The following is a 21,369-nucleotide window of genomic DNA, read 5'->3' as shown; positions in this document are numbered from 1 at the left end:
AGAAAGCTGATTACAATAACATATCAGAAATGTCTCCAATAAAAATGACTGGAGATAAGAATCATGCAAAGATGGTTTTTTTGGAGGGAACGATGTATACTTTGTGGGTTTTTTTTACTGTTGTTTTTTTAATGCTGAGGTTTTTAAAAGCCTGTTTTTGCTTTCATTTAATATTCTCAGGTTTATTTACTATGTCTGTTATTTCAGAGCTAGTGATGCATTACATATGAGAAGAGAAGAAATCCCCCTGTGGCCAAATCCTCCTCTTGGCCATCTTTACACGATATGTCTGTGCCAATCCCTCGGTCGGCATTTTATCTCCAGAGCCCTTCACAGTCATCAACCCAGACATCACAGGAGCAGCACCAAGTTCCAGGGCTCCTCCCACAAGTCCCAAGGAAAATTCTTGGGAGCGTGGGAAAGTGCAATTATTTCTGGTCTCCAAGCTCCAGAGAGGTCCCTCATTCCTGCCAGTGAGAAGAACTGTATCGGGGCCAGTGACGTGTGAGGCACGTGGTGGTGACCAGAAGAGCTGGAAGCAGATAGAGCCAGGGACTTCAGGGCAAACCAGCTTTGAGGAGCTTCCCACAGGAGAGCAGGGGAGGCCAGCTCTGCCTTCATGTCCAAGGGCTCATTTTGGGCCAGGAACAGGAAGCAAGTCTGAAAGGTCGAGAGACACTGAGTAATCCAGCGATGGAGCGGTAGAGATGGGGAAAGGTGGGAATGAATCTCCAGGGTTCAGGGCTTGGCTCTCCCAAGTTCTTTCTCATCAAATGTCAACTACAAAGAGAGTGAGTCCCACTGATTTAAAAGCCCCATGTTCTCAGAGGGAACCTTTAAAACCACATACCAAGGGCCAAATGCTGGGTGCTCACACAGATAATGCTCCAGAGAAGACTGAAATCGCTACTCTCATCCAGAAATTGTAACAATTTGTCCTTACAGTTTCTGTCCCTCTGAGGTGGTTCTGAAATAAAAATGTGTGGGTAAGTAAGTGGGCTTCGTAACAGAAGATGGCAGTGAGCGGCACGTTTAGGGCCGGAGTAGAATAAGTATTCTGTGAACTCTTGCCTATGTACATTGTCACCACCAGTAATATTTTTGACATTTCCGCCTCAGAAAGATATGCTACCATAAATGACTGCCATTCCTGATGAGTTATTGGCCATGAGGTGAATGGAATTGTCAGGCGTGGAATCTGAGAGCCAGGGCCGCTCCTCAAAGGGGAGAAGCCAGAGGGAGCCCCCTACACCCAGTATTTCTCTCCCCGTGGGGTCTGTTGAATGAACAATATAAGCTGCCTTGATAACACACAGGGTTAAGGGAGAAACACAGAGAAAGGCTGGGAGGCGGGGAGGTAAGACTTTATTACCTCGAGGGTAGTCCTTGACCTCCCATCTCCTGCATTCTGCTCAAAGAAAGCCCGCCATCGCTGTTCCAGTTCCCTCTCTCCACTCTGGCCCCCGAGGAGAGCTCTTCTATGCCAGACAAGTTCCTCTGGCATTTCTGATGTTGATCAGCAATAGTAGGAAAAGCCCAGAGAGGTGGAAGGAGGATTGTAAGAACTTCTTGAAAGTATAGTAACTACATGCAATAAAGAGCTGGAGAAGAGAAGAAGAGGAGAGAAAGTTTCATGGGCTGGGGTAAAGGAGGCGCTTCTGATTCGGTTTTGCCAGTGAAGTGTACGGTAACTGAAATGCTGCTGGGAGTCTGGTCTTCCACAGAATTGGGGAAATGAGGAAAGGGGGCCTGAGATGGTCACTTGAGCGCCCTAGGATTTCACTTAAGGGATTTAAGTAAACAATAAAATTCCTTCTTCAAAGGTGCCCTGGCTCTGAGACTGACCCCCTGGGGCGTAGCTGCCAGAAGGTTATGGATCTATAATGATGAGATCCTGTCATGCTCCAGCTGCTGACAAACTCATCTTAGCCAAGTCACTTGAATCTCTGAGCCTCGGTTTCCTCATCTGTAAAATGGAGAGGAGGGATGGAATTGGTGTTTCTAAATTATGTTCTGTAGGAATTTAAAAATTACCTGGTGGGGAAAAGTATTCTAAATTAAAGAAACTTTGGAAACAATAGGTTAAACGTGTTTAGACCAGCTTGTAACTTCAATGGCTTTTGAGAGCCTTTGAGATTTAGCCAGTGCGATTGGGAATTGACATTCTTCCTCAAACGTGTTTGTTTCCTGTTATGGCTGAATTCTGTCCCTCCCCGAATTCATACATGGAAATCACAACACCCAGTACCTCAGAATGTGACAGTATTTAGAGATAGGGTCTTTAAAGAGTTAAAGTTAAAATAAGGCCATTAGATAATAAAAATATATATAAAAAAATAAGGTCATTAGGGTCGGCCCTAATCCAATCTGTGCTGCATCTTTAAAAGAAGAGGCAGTTATGACACACACACAAAGGGAGGACGCTGAAGGTCAGGGAGAAGACAGCCATTTGCCAGCCAAGGAGAGAGGCCTCAGAAGACACCAACCCTGTGGATACCTTGGTCTTAGACTTCTAGTCCCTAGAACTGTGAGAAAATAAATTTTATTGTGTAAGCCACCCTGTTTGTGGGACTTTGCTATGGCAGCCTTTGAATCCTCGTACGTGTGGAATCCTTTCCCCATGACATCCCTCTTTTCAGGGTTTCCTCGATTACACTTTGGGTAAATGCTGAACTAGGTGTTCTTTGATTTTTTTTTTCCCGCTCTAAAATGCTATGATTTTAATCATGTCAGTCAATGTAAGACATCATCTTAATTGATCATTAAGAAAGTACATTTTCTGAGAAGTCATCCAAGTTAGAGATTGGTGTTGCCTGAGTTGTTAGTTGGGCTTCATAAAGCATATGGCAGAAAAGAGAGCCTGAAGGAAAGTAGGCAGGGAGGGCTGCAGAGGACTCTGGTGGGAGCCAGAAATTCTCCCAGAGATGCAGAACTCACTTGCCTTTGGAGCGGCCAGAATCCTATTATGTTTTTGCTTTTGTTTTTAAATCAGTTGTGAGCACTAAGAAACTATATGTCTCCCTGGGATGGTAGTTGTCAACCCATGGTCCTTGGTGCCAATTTAGCACCAACAGGAATTCCCAGTTTGGGGTGCTATAAAAAAGGAAAGTTTATTCAATGCAAAACAGCTCAAATGTGATACCACATGGCTGTGAAAACAGCAGGGCTATGAGGCAGTCCTAGGGCCAGGCCCCTCTCTAGATAGACAGCTCCCTCAGCTCCTGGCTGGTCTGCTTTGCACTGCACTGGTCAGCTCTGCTCTGCTCCAGAGAGACATCCTCAGTGTTTCAGCTCAGCCCCATGGAAACTCAGTGTTCAGTGGAAAGGGAACGTGCCAAGCCACAGGGGAGCTGGCTCTATATATATATATATATATATATATATATATATATATATATATATATATATATATATATATATATCTCGAGAAGTCCTATCCCTGATTGGTCTGACCCCATGCAAATGAGGACTCCAAATCCACATAGTTTGATTGGTCCAAAGGGCACTGGTCACATGGAGCCACTCGGATTGATTGGTGAAGAAGCTGATGGGGATATAGTTGCCTAGCTCCAGTTGAATGGGGAAAGCCTCAGCCCTATTGGTTGAAATAGGATTCCAGGGACTCCATCATGAGGACTGGCTCAGATGGCAGAAACACTGCCTCGGTGCAGGCAGGCAGTTCAGAGCAGAGGCAGGTAGCTCTCCCTGAAGTTAAGTTTGCATGAGAGGCCCCTGTGTAGAAATGGCTGCTAGGCTCTGTTTTTTGGTTTGTTTGTTTTGCTTTGTTTTGTTTTTAATTTGAGCCCAATTAGCCATTGGGAGCCATTTTTAGTAGATATCTTCTTTCTCTGGTTCCACATTGTCAAGTAAAGGAGGACTGTCCCCTACGGGCTCAGGAATTCTGCCACCAAGATCTTCATTTACAAGATAACACAAAGTGAGCAACGAATAAGACATCTTGTAAGATGCTGCAGAAGCAGCACCGAGTGTTGAAGGTTCTCACAAAAAGAGGGATGAACTCCCATACCTCTCTCTGTGGGCACTTTCTTGATGCTTAGAAAACCCACCGCAGGAATGTTGAGACCCAGGAACATCAGACTTTCTGGAGTCCAGAATCAGACGTTCACAGGATGATCAATGTAAATGGACTGCGGGGATGTTTATCTCCTGTGGGGCACCACAGCTTCATATCGGCAGATCTAAACAACTCGCGTTATACAAGAAAACAAATCAGGGCAGAAGTGGACCCATGCTGCTTTATGCTCTTCCGACTGGAGTTTCCTTCCCTTTTAAAGGGTCAATTAGAGGCCACTCCACAAGAAAAGATAAGCCAGGTCCCTGATGGTTGTTACGGAGTAGTTTTTACTTATACACGTCCTTGTTATCAAAAGCAATTTTTTTTTTCTAAAATGATGTACTATATAGTTTCTCAGTTGTAAAATCTGGCGAGATAATCAGACACAATTATTCTCTTCATTTGCTCTGTGGAAGATCTCATTTCAAGCATGTGAGGGCCTTGCTGAGCCTGCAGCACAGCAGATACTGTACCCCCCTCATTTGCTGCTTTGCAAACACATGCCCTTAAAAAAAGGACAGCAATTCCATCACAACATTAAAACAGCAGCAGGGGAGCAGAGCCCCGTGGCCGAGACTCACCCAACCAGAATGCATTGCTATTTTTATCCCCAGAGCAGAGCGTATTGAGGGAACACAGAATTACTTTTGTGATTAAACGCAGCCAAAAAACTCACAAGTGTTAATCTCTGGAAATCTGTTACAGATTGGATGACAAGCGCCAGCAAACTGCTATTTTTTTAAGTCTAAAAATAATTCTCGACACTCGTGTGTGTAAGTAATGTAGCTGGAAGAAAATTTAATTTGAGTGGTTAGAGAGGTTTGCTTTTTAGTCAATTCCTCAATTCCTAAATAGAATAGCGGGCAGGGTTCTGGAAAAGCTCCCAAAAGGAGAGAGGGTCTGATGCAGAGGTCCGGGCAATTCTTTGCATTTATAAATCCCAGTCATTCTAGCCCAGGGAGCTGGGCTCTGGAACCTAAAACATTTTAATTTCTTCCTTCCCCCCTTCTTTCCTTCCTTCCTTCCTTCCTTCCTTCCTTCCTTCCTTCCTTCCTTCCTTCCTTCCTTCCTTCCTTCCTTTCTTCCTTCCTTCCTTCCCTCCTTCCTTCCTCCTTCCTTCCTTTCATTTTTTTGAGAATTTATGTGATTGTGATGGGAGTAGGGTCAGACATGGGTAAAGCATGATGGAGGATTCATTGACCAGGTAGTACTGTTTGAATCAGTGGTGAATGGATTGGCCATATAAGGTCAGATGGCCCCATTTTCTCTGGTTACATCGCTTTGGAAATCAGGTCCCTTTTGTTCGGTCACAGAAGAGAATGGAGTTTTTAATCCATGGGGAGTGGCTAGTGCCAATCCAGCTGATTCACAGTCATCTTGGGATCCAAGTGGGATAGCACAATCCTTCAACCATCCACATGTAGGCCCTTCGCAAGCACCTTCCCGAACACTCACTCCAGGGCTCAGTCCCACTTTTACTTTCACATTCCTTGTCCACTTCAAGGAGCCCAGCCACACTTTGACAGCTTCCTTTTTGCTTGGGTTGAGACCCTAGACCCTCTCATGTCCATTGATCTTCTTCCTCCCTTATTCAACCACATCCAGTGTGCCTGGTCCATATTCCTGGGGTCTCTGTTCTATTTCCCCATCACACTCCAGTTCTGTGCTTGCATTAGCCTCCTGGGATGCACCTGAAAACCTACCTGAACTTTGGAAGCCTTTTCTTCCTAAAGCCAGGCCCTATATTCTCACCCCATCTTCCAACAGGAATCCTGCTTCAATCTGGATAGACTCTCTTGGGACTTAAGGATGAGGACCTCCTCTGTCTCATGCCAGGTCCTCATCCCCATGCCAGGCCTGATCTATCAGATCCCATCTGGAGGGAAGAGGTATTTTTCAAGGATAGCACAGTGGAAAAACATGGGCTTTACAGCTATCCTGCCTTTCCTGTATTAAATATATTTTAGGGCTTCCAACTAGTTGATAAGGGCGAACTTTTCTTTATAGAGTTCCAGCTAATAAATGCATAAGGAACAGTGGAATTAGAAAATTATCATTTTGGAACACCCAGTTTAATAATGGGTCTATTCTAGACGATGATCGATGACTGCTCAAAGTACTGGGTAAAATTTTCATGGGGAATTTTTTAAATGGATGGATCAAGTTGACAACACCTGATTTGACTGATCAGTCTTAAAGGCATTAGTGGAAAGACAGGCAGGCATGATGAGCCTTTTGATGTGATTCAATGGAAAGTCATAGCCCCACCTACAAGGTATCCTTTAAAAAATATTGAATTTGAATTTAATCAAGACTTTAGATGTAAATACTAGTTTACAAATTATGCAGAATAGAGAAATGTCATCATGTAAACTCATCAGCCAAATCTAGAATGAGATTCTACCACAAAGTGAATGACCCAGTTTCCTAAAAGAAAAAAAAAGGGTTAATAGTTACAGATTTTAGAAGACTTAAGACTATATCAACTAAATGAAACATATGGAGTGAATGTGCTTAGTAAATGGTCACGTAGTTAAACATTAGGCCTTATCACTACAACTATTGTCCTATATCTCAGTTCCAGACCCCACAATCGCAAAAATTCATCATTAAAATAAACTTCAAAAACCTGTACACTTTATTTCCCAAAATTTGTGTTTAGAGTATTTGAAGAATCTTAGATTTACAAGGGAAATACAATTTCCTAATGGGCAAGGGGAGGCTCTGACAAACAGGTGATGTAATACCTAGCCTGCATCATTAAGCAATGGCAAAACTGAAAATCTAACCAGCTCATAATATGTAAACCTTCACACACTTTTTAAAAGCCTTCCGATCACAGAAAAATATGGATGACCACATATGCATATCCATATGTACTCACTTCAAACAGTATGGAAATGTTCTATGCTTATATATGTACATACATATGTTGCCAAAATTCACTAACATATGTTCATATATACACATACCTTGTAGCCAAGAATAGATAATAAACGTTTTGATTTTTTTCTCTTTCAAATAAAATCTCACGTAGTAAAGCACTGGTTATGGTATTCTCATGGGAAATGAGTTCATCGGAATGGTTTTATCTCTTCAATCGCCAATTTTAGTTTTTGTATTTCTAAATGATAACCTTTCTAAAATGTGCTTCACTCTTCCTTGAATCTTAGAAAGAGAATCCCAAGCACTTCCTGGATACCTTGGGGTGGTCACTGTGGACATGATTACACTAGGAGGTAATCTGTGCCCTTGAAGTTTATTTGAGGAACTTGAAGTGCTGCCTATTTTCCAATATATGAAATATCCTCAGCACCTTGTGCTCGTTCAATTCTTATTTCTACATTCTATAGCATTTATTTCTACTCCTGTGTTCCAACTTCCATCTGTAGTAGCGACCTGGACATCCCTTCTGATCTCTGTTTCCAATCTGTTTTATAACCAGAAAATCAAGCTCATTGATTTGTGGGCAAAATAGGGATGGAGAGGCTCTGCTGAGCATCTGAGAGATTTTTTGTAGGTCAAGTACATGACCTTGAGTACCTGGACTTTGTGAACATTACTTTGCTGCTAAGAGGTCTTTTTGTTTCTTATAAAAAGCTATGTTTCACATAACTTAAAGAGGCTGCCAAAAAAACCCCCAAAAAAAACAAAAACCCCAAAAAACAATTGTTCAGAAGCACCAGATAGAAATGTAGCTTTCGAGTGTCCTTGAAGTGGAGGCTTCCATTAACTCCTTTTAGGAAAACCATGACTTATTTCCCATGGAAAAGTGAATATTGCTTTTCTTAAATTCACAATGAAACTCTATAGCACCATTATGCTGAGACCTCAAACACAGATTAGAAATTACCCTTTTAAAGTGAAAACAGATGTAATACCTTCCTTAGATCTTATTTGTATGAATTCCCTGTACATACCAGACCTCTCTGACAAATGCAAGTTTACAATGACTATACATATTAAAGTCTCCTTCACATACAAATACCTGGCACTAATACGAGCATCTGATACTCTTGAATGATTTTCTGATTAAAGAAAGAGAATTTTCTTGGCCCCAATTGGAGTGATCCTTAGATATAGTTAGAAGAGGCCTGTGAAATGGATTTTATGAAGTACCTGGTTGAAGTAGATGATTCTAGCCCTTTCAGCCTGTGTGAACCTGGTTCTCTCACTCTCTCCCTCGTCCACTGTGTGAATCAATACAGGTCCCCCATAGGACACCATCTAATGTCCCCAATCCCAACCGCTTTCAATTAGAGCTTGGGTGTTCTCTATTCATCCAGACTAGATAAATAGTTTAAGTGCTTGGAAATAACAACTTGAAATCTTCAGGCTCTCATCCACTGGTGATTGCTACTACATCAGACTTGAGTGCTCATCCCAGTTACAATGGGCTTACACCGCTCCTTGCCATCTGAAGTGGAGCATCTGTGATTTTAGCGTGTGTGTAGAGCGATGCATGCATGGCTTAAGAACACCAGCTAGGTAATCCCTAGGCTTTTCTGAGCTCAGCAGCTCAGATGCACACAGAATCATGAGTGCATTACTGTAGAACAAAGCATTTCCATCTGAAATGAGATGTCCGTTAGCACGTCCTTACCACACTCTCTCCTCTCCACAAGACTGGAGCACGCACAGGAGGAAGCTGAGCTGATGTGATGAGACCCAAATCCCTTCTAACTATGGTGAATAACCTCGCTCCTATTAGTATTTGAGTCGAACAAATGTATCATAACCACCACTCATAAGTTCTTTCTTTTAAAATGACAAATATCTTTATAGCAACAAACTGTTCCTAATCTGGGGAAATAGAAATTCTTAAATTGTATTTTCTGTGTCATTGGCTCACCTCTGGGATATTCAGCTTTTACTCACATTGTAATAAAGTGTCAGTGGGTGATGAGAATATTGAAAATTGCAAAAGATTTCTGTTTTCAGGATCGAGAGTATTCCCATTATTTTAATTTAAAAAAGAATTTGCAGGCTCCCGCTTACCTGTCTGCATATATTACACCAAGTTAACAGAATTTATTTTTTAAGATCTATAGAAAATTCAGAGCTGCTAGAGTGATTTGAAGGGTCTGAGGTACCTCATTCAGATCAAGGCAAAAGTTTAACCTCAGTGAAACCCATGAGTGACCCACTCATCCTGAAAGCATATGGTCTATTGTTGGTGGACCAGTCTTAGGTCCACCCTTGAATATTAAGGACTGAACAGTCTACATTAGTATGAGCCAATTTCAGATGGAAAATAAGAATCAATAATGTGTAGTTAAGTGCCTAGGCTTTGCAGTCTGATACATGTAGGTTCAAATTCAGATCACCCCTTAATAGCTGGGTGATCTTGAGTGTGGTACTTAATCTATTTGAGCCTCAGTTGCCTCATCTATAAAGTGGAAATGATAGTAGCATACATGAGTTTAATATAGAAAAAACATTGCAGGTATTTCAAACAGAGATGACTCTAATGCAGGGAAATAGTGCTTATAAAATTGGAGGGTTGGCTGGAGTAGCAGGTAAGCCACCAATGGACCACAGACTTCAAGGGCACAGCACCATTGCTAACGTCCTCAGGCTATGAGGACACTGTGCTGCTGCCACCACTGTTCTCATCCCCACAAAGCTGGTGATTTGACATTGAAATATGGAATTCCCTGTGGCAAATGCGCACATCCATCTGACCTTACTTGCCAGCACCAGCAGTAGCAGGCGAATAGTCACCACCTTCCCGACCTTGGGCCATTGCCTCTCACAGGTGGAACTTTCTGGAATCCAGAACCCTAGCTTCATGGGAGTCTGGGAAATGTAGTTTTCATATTTCTCATACCAGCAACACAGGAAGGTACATAGAATGAGATGTGGATGATGTGAAATGGCTATAGCACATGACATCTACCTCCTTGAGTTGTTATAACGATTATATGAGACAATATGGATAAAGCACTTAGCTCAGTGCCTAGGACATAGAAAACACCTAACAGTTATATGGCTGTTTATATTTATATGATTTCTGTATTATAGAAATTGAGGCAATTCCTGAGCATGAAAAATGTCCCTCACTCCATTGTGATTTCCTACAAGCAGAATCTCTCTCTTCTTGGACAACTTTTCCAACATTAATTCCTTGATGCCCAAGGCCCTGTCTAAAAGCCATCTCTTCAGACATTTCAACTTGCCCAGCCTTTTCTCAATCCCCAGTTATACCCTATCTTTATTCCTCAACATACCCCAGCTGGCAAATGTATTCTCTTATTCTTTACCAATAGAGTCAAAATTATCAGCAATCAACCAACCAACCCAACAAAAGTGACCCCCCTTCCTTCAAAGCAGAGAGGACTTAATCTTCAAATGTTCCCAGGGTGTGGGAAATTTTTACTCTCTGTCTAATGCAGGTAAGAAAGGGGAGAAAAATAAAACAATTACCTATGGAAGCACATTGAAGCAGACTGACAAGTAGTTACAGTCAGATCTCAATGGGCAGGTATTCCTAAGGTTTCTACATCAGAATTTTAACCATGTTCCACCTAACCACCTGCCTAAGATTGTAAAGCCCTGAGATCATCAAGAGTTCAGGTTGTATCTCTAAATTCAAGATTGTAAATTGAGTGTATATCATTTCCTCCCCTTCCTCTCAAGATATGATAGAAATGGTGGCAAAAATTTAACAGGAAAAAATACCTGTGGCAGCATTGAAAACAGTAAGGGTACTATAAGCAGATCAGTTTTTTTTTTTTTCTGAATTTCCTGAAGAGAAAGTAAATGGGGATTATATGGATGGGCAAATTGAAGTAACAGAAGAGAAAGCTGGAACATGTGTAGAAGGCTTGGCAGGGAGGAGAGCTGTTGTGGCAGAGAAGGGAGTGGTTCTCTTGACAGAGCCAGGCTCCAAATCGGGACAGCCAAGGCAGGGGGGGTTGCTCCCCACGTCCTGGCTGCCGCTCCCTCCTTCCCACCTGGCAGCAAGTGAGACCTGTAGGAAGTAATAGTAAACAGAATAAGAGCGTTGCTTGGAAAAGGGCCATGGCGAGAGGGGTCCGGGGGGAAACTCCAGATCTTTGCAACAGAGGAAGAGAGAGATGAACTCTCTCCAGAGGGAAATACACCAAAGAACTTCCCACACTGTCCACCTAGTGTGAAGTCAGCTTTATTCTGGTAGCTGTGGAGGTGTTCTTTACCCTTGCTCCTTCAGAGGAAGCCATTTGTTGACATGACCCCTCCACTTTCATGGAAGCCAGAGTCACCCCAATCACTCAGGTGAGAAGCCAGAGAACAGACAGAGAGAGGGCCCCCACATATGAGCATGGCCCTTCACACGATGTCAGGCATTTGAGGAAAACCAATGGCATGGATTAAGAAGGAATATTAAGAATACAAAGAAGAAGAGGAGAACGAAGGAGGGGAGGAGAAGAAAAACACTTGTTCTGGAGAAAACAGAGATGCTATCTGATACAGAAAACAGTTTGAAAATTCAAATTCGTATGTCACAGTTTTGAGAATTCTGCAGCCATAACAAGAATATGGAAAAAGTAGCGATGACAGAATAGGAAACATTCTTAAAAATTAGTATTATTACTAAAACAAAATAATTTATTAGAAAATTTGGGAGGATGTCACCTGAAACACAATAAATACCCAAAGACGTAAAATATAAGAGAAAACAATGAACATGGCAGATTACTCTGAGAACTTCAACATTCCACTAATAAGAGTTTAAGATATAACAGAAAATTAGGGGGGATGATTACTTTTTAAAATAATACAAGAAAATTTCCTAGAGTTGAAGGCCTTTGAGAATTTTATATCAGAAACACAGCCAGCTTGCACGGACAGAGATTGAGAGGAGATGAAATGAGAGGTTCTCAGATTCCCATGTTGTAATTTGTTTTATAATGCTATTATTCCTGTGATAACCAACTAAATGCATGCTTTATATTTTTACTTTTATCCTTACATTTAAGTAAGAGTTAGATTAACCGAGAAGAGTGAGTTTTACTCCTGGATCCTGAAAGACACCCAACCCAGTTCTTGCCTCACCGTTGGGTGGCCTGGTTGTGAATGAGTCCCAGTCTTCCTGGATCGTCCAAAGGTGGCCTTGTGCTTTTGGCTCTGCTGTCTCCCTTCACACAAGGGAGACAGGGATGAAACAGGGATGTCTGAGAAAAAGCACTGCATCCCCGCTGATTGTGAACCTGTGTCCCGTCACGGGATTCAGACACATTAGTCCTTCTACTGATGTGTACATTTCCAGCCAACTGCATTATGGATTAACCCGCACTTACTTCCAACCCCCAGTTTTAAGAAGAATTTACATTAAGCCCAAGAGATGTTGGATGAATACAACATCTTAGCAAATCTCCAAACCAATAAGAATAAAGCCATCCTTCCATGCTGTCTCCCAGGCCCATGTTCTTAATGACTCACTTTTCCAGGCCAGTAGGGAGTCGTGGCACTCACGGGAGCCTGGGTCTAGGTTTTTGACCACCTGCACCTCATAGTTACTGCAGCCTGCAGTTAAGACCTACATTCACCCAAGCCTCGGCTTTGAATAGCCTGTTTGAGAGAGAAATGTGAAGGGAGAGACTGAGACCCAGAACTGCAGCACTGACAGGCCCGAAGGATGCCATGCCCGACACCACCTGCTCAGCCTGGCACACTGGCTCAGGGCTCAGACTCTGGGCAGACAGGCCTGAGTTTAAATTCTCAACTGCCCTTTTGAGCTCTGAAATTTTGGGCGAGTCACACAGCTTCCCTGAGCCTCATTCTCTCCATCTGTAAAATGGAGACTATTAATAGCATGGATTTCACGAATTTGTTACGAGGATTAAATGGAATAATGTTTATATATGCCTACAAAGTGGCTGGCATGTATTCACTGAATGTTAGCTTTTAATATCAATCATGTTATTTTTGCTGTTATTACAATTGACATACTGATGCATCTGATTCATTAAATTGCCCAGGAGACAGAAGTGCATGCATAAGCCCCTTAGAAATAGAGAGAGTTAAATCCAGAAATTGATCCCTTCGATGGGAAAGCGCCTCCATGCAGAAGGTCTGCAAAGAACACTGTGTCGTTTGGATCACACCCAACTCTCCCTAATCACAGCGACTTTGCATGGGTCACACGAAGGACATCCCAAATGAAAAGCGAGAAGGACCAACTCTAGCAAAAGCCAGGGGAGATGCTCATGGCGCTGAAAGGCCCTGGGAGGGGTTAGCCATCCTGGGGGCAGAGCACAGCAGTGCTGGCAGCTTCCCAAGCAGCTATTTTTAGCTTGTGTTTTGAGCAGCTGACTCAAACTGGGTAAAAGGGTTTATTTTCTCCCTTGGAACGTTTTCAGAACACCAAAAGGATTAAGTCAAGAGGGAAATACACCCACCCCAGCCAAATCTTTTTCAATGGTCAAAACAAACAAATAAAAAACAAACAGCAAAAAATTAATCGCAGATCTGCTTGAGGCAATGTATGGAGGCACTGGGGAAGTTGTCATTTGTTTATCAGTAGCAGACAGCAGCTTCCTGCAACCAACAGCAGCTGCCACCTGCGAAAAGGACATCTTTCCATTTTCATGAAGAGTAGCGAAAACGTTAAGGCAAAGCAAGTGACAAAATATTTGACTGCATTTATCTGTCTTTGGCTATTTTTACCCCTGTGCCATGCAAACGCCTTCCAGACCTCCCTGACTTTTCATCCACATCTTGCTTAGCCGCCAAGGCACAAGTCTTGTCATTTATATTTCACAGATGGAGGAGCTGAGACCCTGAAGTTTAAGTAACATGAACACGGGAGGGCCAGGCAGAGCTAGAAGCCGCATCATGGTTGGCTTAAAACCACCAAACTCCCAAGGAAGAGACACCAATTCCATGAATGCCAGCTTGGAGCAGGGCAAAGTGGTAACTGTGGTGACCTAGAAAAATGTAGAGCCCAGCCGATGCTTTCTTCCCCAGGGAAGAACTTGATATAGAACACACAGAGCATCATCTGTTTGCTATGAATTTTGTTTCCTCCGCTAAGGATAAAGTAAGAGCGCCTTTATTTATCAGTGCAATCACTCCCCATTATTCCATTTGAAAAAAAATTGTATTGATTGATGAGAGAGACAGAGACATCGATTTGTTATTCAACCCATCTATGGATTCATTGGTAGCTTTTTGCATGTGCTCTGACCCGAGATCGAACCCACAACCTTGGCATATTGGGATGATGCTATAACCAACTGAGTGATCCAGCCAGGGCCCATAATTCTTTTTTTATATATTCATAATCTGTGTAATGTTTTTTACATGTTTCTGCCAAGCTATGGAGTTCTTTCTTCAACAGGACTTACCCTAATTATTTTTGCTAAAGTGCCCAAACCCATTCATTCATTTATTGACCTTATACTGAGTCCCTGCTTTGGGCACAGAGCTGGGAACCTGGGGACACACAGATGAACAGGTCTGCCATCAAGGGGTTCAAAGTCTACCGGGTAAAACGGATGTGGAAGTAAGTAGGTGGGTTTATAAATAAATGTTCTAGGACCTGTGGAAGTGATCATTTCTGATAGGTGAGGAACACACTTGCTTGTCTCACTTTGACTCTCACCTCTGCCCTGCCCACTTTGCCCAACCCCCCTTTGGTGTTGATATTTCCTCTCACATCCCCCTTACTGCGCTTCAGATCTCCAGCAACCCTGTAAGATATTCCAGGCCACTGAGAACAGGTTTGTCCCTACAGTACAGATTTTTCCAGATGTCTTCCTCATAAATCCTTTCATTGAGTAAATCAATGCTAATTCTTTAAAACAAAGGAATGGTAGTCTCTTTTTTCCCCTTAAACACATTCCAAAGATTATGATCTATGAGAATACTATATTGAGAAAGAATTCCTGGGCCTAGTTTGTTACTAATTTTTATTTGCTGATTTATAGAGTTGATAGGTAAGGCAATGTCCTTCCCGTCTCTGGATTGAGGATATGCCTGGCAGCTCCATCCATCAAGCAAGCTGTCAGAGCATGATGCTGCCCAGAAGTTGTTCATCAGAGGTCCAGCTGGTGAACACTTCCAGGTGATGAGAAAGAAGAGAGTTAACCTTGGTGCCCATAGAAAACCTCTTCACTCACCAGCAGAGAAATGCACACAGCAGTAAGGTCAGAGGCATTCAAATTTAAAGACAAATTCCAAACGCATCTCTGTAATGCTGCTTCCTTTATGATGAAACACACTGGTAAATAATCAGCCAGTGATGGTAATCTCACTGAAACATGGATCTATCTTCATTAGCAAATTTAAACACATTTATGTCTATCAATACGGGGCAGAGCAAGTAGAGGAGATGTAATTCCAAGGCCACAGCTACCCTGGTCCACGGAAGAGCTGGGCCACAGCCAGGCGTCTCTAACAAGCAGGGGCACAAGGGAAGGACAGTGGCCATTTACACACCCACATTAATAGTTTGGTGGGTGATCATTTTACAGGAGCTTAAAGAATTGTAAGCACATGCAAAATATCAAAAGGACGAATTTAGCTACTAGGTTTAGTATATTTTATTTCTTTCATTATCTTCAACACCTTTTAGATCCTTCTGAGTTTTAGATAATAAAGTTCCTCAAGGACAGAAAGAGGTTCCATGAGGCCATGAGAGAGACTCAGAAAATGACCTCTTCTGAAGTCTAGTTCAGGGACACAGCCTCCCTGCACAGTCTCCTGTGTTCAGTCTCCCAAGGCCTTAGAGATCCAGGCCATGCTTGGGGCCCAGAGAATAGCTTCTAGAAAGAGGCCAGTACAAGAGTAATACAACAAGACAAGTAATAGCAAGTGTTGGAGAGGTTGTAGAGAAAAGGGAACCTTCATTTACTGGGAATGTAGACTGGTACAGTCACTATGGAAACAGTCTGGTGGTTCCTCAAAAAATTAAGAATAGAGTTATTATATCCCTCTCCTGGGTATCTACCCGAAAGACTTGAAAACATTTATTAGCAAAGGTATATGCACTTCCTATGTTCATTGCAGCATTATTCACGGTGGCCAACATATAAAACCAACCAAAGTGTCCTTCAATAGATGATTAGATAAAGAAAATGTGATACAGATATGCTACGAAATACTACTCAACCATAAGAAAAGATGAAATATTGACATATGTGACAACATGGATAAACCTTGAGATTATTATGCTAAGTGAAATAAGTCAGAAAAAGCTAAGAACCATATGATTTCACTCATATGTGGGATATAAAACTGAAACTCAGAGGCACAGACTACAGTATGGTGGTTACCAGAGGGAAGGAAGGTGGGGGATTGTAAAGGGTAAAGGGAACCAAATATATGGGGACACAAGATGATTTGACTTTGGGTGGTGGTCACACATGTATCATAGTAATGTACATTTGAAACATATATAATCTTATTAACCAATGCCACTCAATAAATTTAATTAAAAATTACTACATTCTCCACCCCGAAAAACACAATAAAATGCTAATCAGTCTGTGAAAAAAAAAAAAAAAGTAATACAAAAGGGCCCCAGTCAGCAGGTGACACTGCAAATCTGGGCAATTTGAGCTTTGTGGGCACAATCTAATAATGGCCTTTATTCACTGCTCTAATCGAAAAGTTGTAATTCCCTTTGATTGTCTTCTCTGCCTTCCCTTGACTTTGCTGAGTCATTCCATGCTGTGTCATGGAACTCTGAGATGCAGCAGGAGACTCAAAAGAAGCTTGAAGCGCTTTGTGGCCAGCTTCCAGGTTAACTCATCTTCTAGGGGACAGGGTGTCATGTTCAAGAACCACAGAGAGTAGCAGAGGAGAAGGTCTGTGTCCATTCATGGGGATAGTCCAAACCTGATGGTGATGTAGCTAAGGGTAGATATCAGCCTCTCCAAGGGTTTGAGGTCTTGAAGTACATTTCCTGCCCTCTCCCAGCTAGAAAAGGCTCCAGGGGTCCACATTGCATCTACAAGCACATCTCCACCCCCATCTTCCCAAAAGTTCCAGAGCACCATACTTCATCCAAGTGGCAGTGGTGGCACCACAGCCTGTCTGTGATCAACCTTAGAGAACTCAGAAAGAGAAGAAGAAAACTTCCCGTTGCCCACCTGTGCCTGGGCTAGCCTTTCATGGAGAGAAAAAGAACCTCACTGAGGAGAGAGGTGGACTACAATCTCCCCAAAGTCAAACCTCCTCCCCTAAAGAGAATCTCTACTGGAGGTTGTGGCAAGGTGGGGTGGGAGTGGGGAATAGAAAATGATTTTACAACTCTCTACTGATTTGTAATGAGAATTTTTTCCAAAGAAAACCCCTTTGTTGCTGGAGGAAGATGGAGGTGTTAGATTGCTTCAGGTCAGAGGATACAAATTGGTGGGTAAGGCACCTGAATTCTTCAGGATTAGAGGAAGAGACTAAGAAAAAACTGGTGGGAGAAGACAGGGTGACAGAGGAGAAAGGGAAACAACAAAGGTGGAGATTTACTAGTAGATGTGTTGCTGTGCAGAGTGTGATATAATCTCTTCTCTATCCGCCATGAAGCAGCCTGTAAAATCAACATTACCAACTAATGCCTTTGTAGTTCTGTTGAGGGGGCAGGGATGGAAAGGAGGGGCTCAGTCTTTGAGACAGTGCCTGTGAGAGAGCAAGGACTGCCTAGAGGGCTAACTAAGCCTGAACTGGACAGCACAGCATGATGAGCAAAGGGTGCGTGAGGGCCAGCTCCCCACTGGCCTGTGATGGCTATGGCCTGGGTGACATTAAGGTGACAGGGCTGCTCTCCAGGTGAGTTATAGAGAGGCAGCACAAAACATCTGGAGAAATAGTGTCTCTCAAACACCTCTGCTACTCTGTCCATGATCTGAGAACAAAAGGCCCTCTTGGGCTAGAAACAGGAAGTTCATGGGTTTTAATGGAAGCTTTTCTCTTTATAACAAGCTGTTTTAAGGCCCAATATTTGGTATGATGGTGCCATGTGCCAAATGACTTGGGCCCAGATACTTGCTTACTTAGTGGCTCTCTAAGTGTGAGCCCTGGGCCATAAACATCAGAATCACCAGGGAACTTGCTAGAAATCGTGATTCTCAGGCCCTACCCAAATCTACCAAACAAGACACTTGGCAGGTAGATTCAGTGATTGGGTTAAATAAGACCCCTAGGTAATTTTAATGCATGTGACATCCTATATAATAACAGCCTAATATGCTAACTGTCCGGTCGTCCAGTGACCGGTCGACTGTTCAACCAATCAAAGCATAATATGCTAATGATATGCTAAGGCAGCTCAACCGCTCGCTATGACATGCACTGATCACCAGGGGGCAGATGCTATGACCAGTAGGTTAGCTTGCTGCTGGAGTCCGGCCGATTGGGACTGAACGAGATGGGCCGGACATGCCCTGGAGCCCTCCCGCAGTCCCTCCCCAGCCCCGATTGTGCACCAGTGGGTCCCTTGGCCTGGCCTGCACCCTCTTGCATCCAGTACCCCTTGGGGGATGTCCGAGAGCTGGGTTTGGGCCCTATCCCATAGGCCACTCCCCTCGGGAGGGTGCCAGATTCAGGGCTTGTGGCTGGCGAGCACTGCTGTGGAGGCGTGAGCCTCTCCTGATCTGGACTAATTGGGCGTGAGCCTGCAGCAGGTGCAGTGGGGCCGGGATGAGCGGGAGCAGCAGGCAGGAGCTGCAGGTGGTGTTGGACTGTGGGTTTCAGCCAGATCCCCGCAGGCCACCTGAGGGACCCCACCCATGCACGAATTCATGCATTGGGCCTCTAGTTTGAGAATAACTGGCTTACGTAATGGTTGGTGGCACCTGAACCCCCAGTAGAGCTTGTGAAATACACAGTCATAGGATCCCTGGCACAGACACCATGAGTTTTGGCTGCATGGGCCCGGGGTGAACATGGCACCCTATGTTTAGAAGCTGTGCCGATGACAGAGTGCCCGTCCAAGTTTGAGGACCAACAGAGCAATAGTTTAAGAAGAAACTGAGTCCCACAGTCTGAAATGACGAGCCAGAGTTGCTGGCAAACTAAATAAACATTGAAGAAATTGAGGCCCTCCCAGATAGGTGAAGGAGCTTGATTAATGATCCTAATTAATACACGGTGCCCTGCGGCCCACCAGGAGGAAGCCTCAGAGGTCACACACAAGGAAGAATCCTTCATTCGCAAGCCCACAGCTCCACCCATGCGAACTTACATAGCTCTGGAAGGGACCCCAAGAGTGACCCCAAGTCTTATTCATGTCTCACAGGTCTTTCAGTGCTCAAAGTGCAGGTCCTCAGAATCACCTTGGAGATTGTTACAGATTCAGATTCCACCCTCATCACCCCCTCCCGCTCCACCCCTGGCTGTTGAATCAATTGTGGGATTGGGACTAGAACCTAAATTCTTCATGAGTACCTTGAATGTCTCTTATGCACATTCGAGTTTGAAAACCACTGGACACTGGGTCTGTACGAAGACTTGTTAGCATTATTCACATTTTCATAAAAGGCAGAGAGAATTAGTGAAGTTCCGGGACCAGGAGCTTTGCCATCTGAACGGAGATGCAAAGAAGGTCCTTGTTTCACATTCCCACCCAGGAAGGGCAAAGGGCCATTGGTTGTGGGTGAGTTCACTTATGAATTGCTGGCTTCCATGTGTAGGCAAAGCACTTAAGTGAGGACATATGTACTATATAGTATTCTAAGTACATTAAATTTAAAATGTCTCTGTACCTGTCTGGTATTTAAAATATTCCCAAGAGTGCTGGGAATGTGAAACAATGCCTAGCCAGCAATATGCCATAAAATTTCCTGGGGGAAATTGCTCTGATAGAAGTATAAGATTTCCCATAACATTTAATCTCCTCATTTCTTGTTCTTTTTGTTAATCCCATTTCCTTCTGGTGCCCAGTTGAAAAATTCATTAAGTATTTAAAAAGAAGTGAGCGATGCACATTTCGGAGACAGCGAAGAAGGGGTGTGGTTAGGGGAGCTGGAGAGTCTGTGTTCCTTCTGGCGGTGGAGGGTTGGGGGGGGGGGGCGGTGTAGGAGGAAGACCAACAGGTGCAGGAGCCAGGAGGGCAGCCCAGGGCAAGGAAGGTGCCCCGTTCCCCCAGGCCCCTGGAAGTGACTAATGGGAGAAGCTGTCCAAGCGTCCCATTGCTACCCCCACAGGATTCTTCCTAAAACCGGTGCTGGCTGATCCACAATTTACATTTCTGTCACTATTCTAACAGTAGGTGTTGGAATGCACATGCCTGTCAGACCCCAAAGTTTTAGGAGTCACTAGACCCCTTCCCTATTCCTCCCCACCCTAAATATTTGCATGTCTGCTTCTATAGAGTATAAACTTGTAATGTCTTTTTAAAAATCTACTCCCCCAAGGGCAGCTTCATTAGAAGTCAGGGGGCCTTCTGACTAGCATTTCAGAGTCTGCTCTTTACACCAAAATCCATTAAACACATAAAATCTCTTATTGGAACCCCAATTAAACCTCAAGTCTCATAAAAGAGAATGGAGTGATTATGGGAAAGTGGTCTAATACTGTGCCAAGTGTTGGGAATAATCACGCTGGGGATTTATGCAGAGCCTTCGCCCAAGGAGCTAAAAGCATTTTCTAACCTTTGGCTGCTGGGGTAGGTTTTGATTCCTATTTTGTTAATTATTTGGCCTTGCTTATATGTCCATGTTTTTCCACCTGTAAAATGGGGATAAGAATAACTGCTTAACCTAAGACACGGAGATAATGAGTGTAAATGTTTTATGAAATGTCAGGGAATAGTCACTGTTGCTGCCATAGAAACCAAGGTATGACTGTTCCTCTGTCTTTAGGCATCTAGACTGTGTGGTCTGCTCAGGGGAACCATTCAAGCCTATTAGTGTATTGGTCAGCAACTATGCCCAGTAAGTAGCACAATGGTTCTCACAGCTGACTGTGTCTAAGAACCATCAGAGAATGCTGATGTTAAAATGCAGATTCTTGGGACCTGCGTCCAGAGATTTTAATCCAATGGTTTGGATTGGGCTCAAGAAATTAATTCGCCCAGCAATTATGTGTGCTGGCCACTGCTAAAGACACTAGGCGAATGCAAATGAAAAAAAACACAGACAAAATCCACTCATGGTCTATCTGAATTTGTAGCAGCCCTCAAGGTGATGCTGAGACTGATAGTCTCCCAAAGGCCACACCTTGAATGGTAGAGCAGCAACACATGGCAGCTGGCGACAAGTCTAGTCTCTGCCCTACCAATGGCCTTAATAATGGAAACTTCAACACATTTCCCAGCTCTGATTCTTCTTCTTCTTCATTGGGACCTATTCTTCTTCTTTTTAAAAAAAATC

The sequence above is a fragment of the Cnephaeus nilssonii genome, assembly GCF_951640355.1.
Source record: "Cnephaeus nilssonii genome assembly, chromosome: 4".
NCBI classification, from domain to species: domain Eukaryota; kingdom Metazoa; phylum Chordata; class Mammalia; order Chiroptera; family Vespertilionidae; genus Cnephaeus; species Cnephaeus nilssonii.
This window is presented reverse-complemented; position numbering follows the sequence as displayed.